General features: G+C 47.6%; 1 non-coding gene across 1 annotated transcript; it reads left to right on the top strand.

Annotated features, from left to right (window-relative positions):
- The first annotated feature begins 237 nt into the window (after positions 1-237).
- On the top strand, positions 238-343 carry LOC122035594. Its single transcript, XR_006127130.1, has one exon. It is a non-coding gene; the product is annotated as a small nucleolar RNA R71 (small nucleolar RNA).
- The last annotated feature ends 6,098 nt before the right edge of the window (positions 344-6,441 follow it).

Raw genomic sequence — 6,441 nt, 5'->3', positions numbered from 1 at the left:
AGAGTGACTGCATCTACATCAAACTTCCCTGATGCTTTAATTGTTGGGTTTACAGAAGAATAGCCACCACTTCTTTCATTTGCCCATTGATGATGATTTTGTGCTACACTGTCAATAATTTCTTCAGCTTCATCTAAACTTTTATTCATAAGTGCCCCTCCAGCAGCTGAATCAAGGGACACTTTGGTATGATAGTTGATACCATTATAAAAAGTGTGCAACACTAACCATCTTTCCAACCCATGATGTGGGTATTGTCTGAGCATACTATTATATCTATCCCATGCTTCAAAAAGAGATTCTGAGTCAGTTTGCTTGAAGCTTGCAATTAAATTTCTCATATGAGCTATTTTGCTTGGTGGATAGAATTTATTAAGAAACTGTTGCTCACACTGCTCCCAAGTGGTGATGCTATTAGGGGCTAAAGAATTCAGCCATTGCTTTGCCCTATCTCTTAAAGAAAACCCAAATAATAATAATCTAACTGCTTCTGAAGGAACTTCATTCATTTTCATGGTACCACATATTTCATAAAAGACCTCTAAGTGTTGATTGGGGTCTTCATGAGGTCCTCCACCAAATTGGTTCTGCTGCACCATAGATATAATTGCGGGTTTGATCTCAAAGTTATTAGCTTCCACTGAAGGTCTTGAAATACTAGATCGAAAACCTCTTGCATAAGGTGCTGCATAATCCTTGAGTGGTCTATTCGCCATGTTCAAATGTTCCTGTTCTTCAATTTGCCTTTGCAGAATTCTTCTTTTATGGAAAGTTCTGTCAATCTCAGGGTCAAAAGGAAAGAATTCCCCTGCAAAGTTAGATCTTCGCATACACAAGAACAAGATAGCAAATGACAATTCAACAGAAAAAGAAAAAAAAATAAAAGAATCAAAAATGCAGAATTGAATTTGTACAAAAAGAATTAACAAGAAGTAAAAGTTATACAAGAAATTAAAAACAGAAATCTAATGATTAGTTACAACTATGCAATATGAAAGGAAAACAAATGTTATGTTTAGTCTAACTCAATTGATAATTCCTAATGTTATAGCGCAGTCCCCGGCAACGGCGCCAAAAACTTGTTACGCTCTGCAAGTGTACGGAAATGTCGCAAGTAATATAAAAGATTATCGTATCCACAGGGACTGGAATAAGCACTAGAAATGCCTCAATGCGAATTAGCTAAACAACTATCCAATTATTTCAAATGCAAAGTGAAGGTAAACAAATCTAATATTAAAGATCAACAAACAAGAGTTTAGTGTTTTGGATTATGATAAGAGAAGATTCTAGGAGTTTCGGTTTCTTTGTAAGATTTCTTGAATGTAAATGGTTCACCAATTCTTATCCCTCAATTGCCAAACACTTGTAGAAAGTTGTCGGTTCTCTCTTGCAATAGATAACCGGCTAAGGACTGAGAAATGTATCTAAATATAATCAATTAGACGTGAACCTACGTTGTCCTTACACAGAAGCGCACCTATTACCATGCCTTCCTCGGATATCAACATAGAAGCCCACAACTTATTAATCTATCAAGATACAAGAAACTAATCACAAGATCCATCCTACTCTCTTGAATATTCCTTTTTCCTCTTCAAGATTATCTCTCAAACGTCCTTACACGGGCTTGCACCTATCACGTGGATCCCTCGGATGATCGAGTGAGAGTTTATCTTTACTAAGTCCACAAGAAATCCAAACAATCAATCAAGAATGAGAATTAAGCACAAATCACCATTAATCATTCAAGATCTAATTGATACAAGCAAGATAATGTCATTGAAACAAGAAATTGGCAAATCCATAAGAGATTACATCAATCCATCATACAAATACTCCCTTAATCCTAGAATACAAGATCTACTCCATGAATCGAGGAAGAATACCCGAAGAAATAAGGATTAAAAGCATTTCTTAAATCCCCAATCCAAGAAACCAAGAAAAGGGGGAAAGAGAAAACTTATCTACGAAAAAGCCTCGTCTTCGGATCCAATCCTCGCTCCGGAGTCGAAATCGTCAAGAACTCCCCTCGAATCGCCCAGAAATCCTCCCAAGAATGGGAGGATACCACCAAATCTTGCCTTCTTCCAAAGGGGGAGAAGATCCCCTTTCAATTCATGAAGGAGGGTTTAAATAGAGGAGGAAATCGGGCGCCACACGGCCCCATGACACGGCCATGTCCAGTTCCTTCTCTGCCAAAGCTGCACGGCCATGTGACTCACACGGCCAGGACCCTTCTGTTCTCTGGAAATGCTACACGGCCGTGTGGTGCACACGGCCTCTGGAAACCTCACACGGCCATGTAGATCTACACGGCCATGTAAGGCATCTGCTCTAATTTCTTCAAATCAAGACACGGCCGTGTGAGATTCACACGGCCATGTCCTCTTCCCTTCCTATTAAAACTACACGGTTGTGTGTGGTACACGGCCTGATGCTCTCTCCCTTCAATTCCTTCCAAGCTTGTCCGAGGACGCACAATCTTCACCAATTTCGACTCCTGTGTACAGAAAATGCACAAAAAGCAGATCTCCGAACCAAAAGAGTAAATATGCTAAAAGGAAAGCTGGAAGTATAAAAATGCATAGATCAAGCATGCTCAAAGTATGTAAATGTGCGTAAAAACATGCATAAAAGAGTATATAATCTACGCACATCATCCTCCGACGCTCAAGTAAGTCGCCGGCGGCAAACGAATGATGTAGATAAGAAAGGAGCAGCAGCGTAACTGTAGCTACAGTAGTGAACATACCTCCGTCGAAGCCTGTGGATCCTTATATAGGGCTCTCGGGAGGCGCGTGCACGCTTCCCAAGGTATGCACGCTTCCCAAAGTATACTTGGAAAGGACGTATCAGAAAAGCGTGTTTGATGCCATACCTTAACAGCCCGAGCATATCCCTAACGTGACAGTGGAAGCTTCCACCATACGATTCTCTGTCTGACCATGCCGCCGACCATGTCGCCTGTCAATAACACTGGTCCCTAGGGAGATATCGCCAACTGCCCCTTTTTTCTTTTATTAGGCCAAGCGGGAGAGTCGCTCGGCCAGTCTACCGTCCGGGTGATACAATGGTCGGGCCGAGTGTCCGCTCGGCCAATGCTCTACTATTCGGCTCCCCCTTATCAGGAGAGGGAGCCCTGTCTGCCGGGTTGAGGCTGCGTCCACTGTTTAGCCGAGCGGAACGGTCGCTCGGCCTTCGTGCCTCCCTGCTTAAGCTTTATGAGCGTCGGAAGCTCGGTATCTGATCGAGCTATCGGAGTGTCGGGCCGGCTACTCTTCATGCTGACCGGGAAGGTAGTTCGCCCAATCAGACTCATGCATGGGACGTTGACCACTTTGGCCCCGTGTCGGACGGGCCCCACCTTACCACCGGATCACGTGCCTCCCCCTCAAGTCTATTCGAAGGAGGCTGCAAGTCCGACTGACTGGACTAGTAGTCTGGTGACCGATTAGTCGGTCGACCAATGGGTTGGTTGGATCTCGATCGGCCCGTGTAGGACTGATCTTCTATCGGTCGGCGCCTTGAGCCTTCATACTTGGATATTTTTCCTCATTGTTCCCAGAGGGGCACGCGCCTGGTGATCAATGCTGACGCCACCTGGATCTCCTCGAAGTATGTGTAAATCATGCTCATTAAGGCCGAGCACGTGCCCACACCCATTAAACACTGCCCTGTGGGAGGGCGCCACATGTCGTCACAGCAATCGTCGTACGTCCGCGGTGACAGCTGCTGATGTGACGTTTGGCAGCTCAAATTCAGTGGCTGGATGCACGCTCTGATTCTCGTGCCCTAGATCGAACGGCTCCGGTCGGTCGAGCCATTCTTTATAAAGTCGCCGATTCTTCCTCCTCGCTCACTTTGTCGTTTTCTCCCTGCTAATCGCTAGCGATCTCTTGAGTGATCCGTGCTCCGTCGATCATCAGGCTCCTTCAGCGGCGACTGCATTCACCCTTCCTGTAAGCTCCTCCTTCTCTACTTGATCTCTCACTGTTCTTTCCGCCTCCGTATTTTTCAGTTTTCTGTGTTTTCCGACCATCTTTCCCGTCGAACCGTCTGCCTTTTCGTTTTCCGGCCATCTTTCCCGTCGAACTCTCTACTTCTCAGTTTCGCGATGATGGCGAGTTCTTCTCGGCCTTCCGACCCAGCTCCCGATCTCTGGTATAATGCCATGGAGACTCGGTTCGATGTGGGCGACGCAGCGAGCCTGATAAACGCTTTTGACCGCCATTCTGACCATGAAATAGTCCTAGCCTCCCCGTCCGACAGGCCCAATAACCCACTGATCGGCATAGTTTGTTTCTTCCGGGACCAATTCGTGGCCGGTCTTCAGTTTCTCATCAACCCTTTCATAACCGAGATCTGCAACTACTTCCGTGTCCCGCTCGCCCAGCTTGTCCCTAACTCCTTCCGCCTACTGTGCGGCGTGGTAGTGTTGTTCCGAGTGCATAACATTCCACTGACCTCTCAGGTCTTCCACTACTTTTATTATCCCAAACAGTCCGAGTTGGACACTTACCTTTTCCAATCTCGTATTGGTCTGGTCTTTTTTAACAAAATGCTCACTTCCAACAAACACTGGAAGGAGTATTTTTTCTTTCTGAGACTTCCCGAGCGGCCAAGCTTCCGGACCAAATGACAGGTCGGCCTTCCCCCTCAACTGGACTTGAAGAAATACAAGACCCGGTCGGACTATCTCCATGCTGCTAATATGTTGGTCGGTCTGAAGTTTGACATTTATAAGTTGTTGTCAGAGGGTGTGATGTACGTGTTTGGGCAAAGTCCGATCCGAACGAAGCTCCCGAGCAGCCTAGGTATGAAATTCCTCAACCTTCTTCCCTTGAGTCTAACTGATTCTTATCTTCTTTTGCAGCCGACATCATGATGTGCGCTCGGGCAGCCCACATAATGAAGGCCAAGCAAACTGAGATCAAACCAGCAGTAGCCAAGGAGATGGAAAGGCTTGGCATGACCTTAGTCGGCTCACAGGAAGGTACAGTTGGGGAGACCCCAACTATGGGTGAGGGGACAGCCGAACGGACGTCTAGCGCAGGAGGGGCGACTGACCCATGCCCGGTCCGAGAAGTGTCACCCGCTATTCATACTGAGGGCTCGGGGTCCTCGGAAGATGAGGTACCGCTTACTCGGAAGAGGCGCCGAACGAACGTGCCCTCTCGCTCCGCCACTTCGGCCATACAAGTTTCCACGGGGGGAGGCACCCCGTCTCCAGCCGTTCCCGCGACAGTGGAGGTTGTTTCCTCTGATCAGACTCCGTCTTTGGCTGAGCTACCAGAGTCGCTCGTCGTTCGACCGATCACTTCCCTACCTCCGGCCAGGCAGAAGATAACATTGTCTGCTATTCTTCCAGTCCCCCCTGCTCAAGCTTCTGGCCCGACAGCCTCTTCTCAAAGGGTGCCAAGCGAGCAATGATCCATCACCGCCACGCTTCGCTTGTTGACGGAGGACCTTCTCACGTCGGGCGACCAGCCCAACTCTCCCCAACATCAAGTCTACATTCACAATCTGCTCGCTCGTGTTTGGGAGGAAGCAAGGGCACGAGCGGCGATGAAACCCCCTGGCACGCTCGTCGATAGTCATCTGTAAATGTCCACCGGGATTAGTATTCTCAACTATCAATTCATAAGTTACCTTCGATCGACACTAATGCTTGCTTGCAGTACTGGGTGGAGAACATCGTCATGTGCCAGAGGTTGGCTAAGGTGGAGGATGAGCTGAAGAAGCTCAAGATTTCCGGAGAGGCCTCCTCCTCCTAGGGGCCACCGATCGCTCACTTACAGGCCGACCTGGAAAAGGCCCAAAAACTTCTCACGGCGGAGCAGCAGAAATCGGCCAACCAGGCTAGTAGGCTGAGCTAGATCGAGGCGCAATTGAAGACTTACGACTGGAAACTCGATCTGACTTCCACAAGGAAACAACGAGTCATCGCCGACCTAGAACAGAAAAACCAGGAGGCTCGTCAGTTAGCCGAGAAGCTCAAGAATGCGGAGAACTTTCTTATCGTCGAGCGAGAGAGACGTTCGGCTAAGGAGGCTGGGCTTTAAGGTCAAGTGAAGCGCCTTGAAGAAGATCTGGAGGCCTCCCGCGCTGCACTGATAGCCTACCAGGAGGCTGAGCCGGGCCGCTTTGTGGTCCTGAGGCAACAGTTCCTCCGCTCGGACCAATTTTTGGAAAAGGCGACCAATCGGATTGTCCTCTCGTTTGAGCTGGCCATCGACGCAACGCTCAGCCAGCTGAAGGTGAACGGCCACATCTCGAAAGCCCTGTCTGACAATGATGTTAACCACGTCCAGCTCCTCGACTCCATTCCCGATGAAGCCTTCGACTATATCGAGTGAGTGAGGGGTCTGTAGAAAATATTTTTTGTTAAGCCCTGAATGTACTCCTGGCGTTCGACAGTGTTTGATTTGCTATCAATGA

This window comes from Zingiber officinale, chromosome 11B (genome assembly GCF_018446385.1).
Source record: "Zingiber officinale cultivar Zhangliang chromosome 11B, Zo_v1.1, whole genome shotgun sequence".
NCBI classification, from domain to species: Eukaryota; Viridiplantae; Streptophyta; class Magnoliopsida; order Zingiberales; family Zingiberaceae; genus Zingiber; species Zingiber officinale.
The sequence above is the reverse complement of the archived record's forward strand: the minus strand, read 5'-3'. Positions and strand labels throughout refer to the sequence as shown.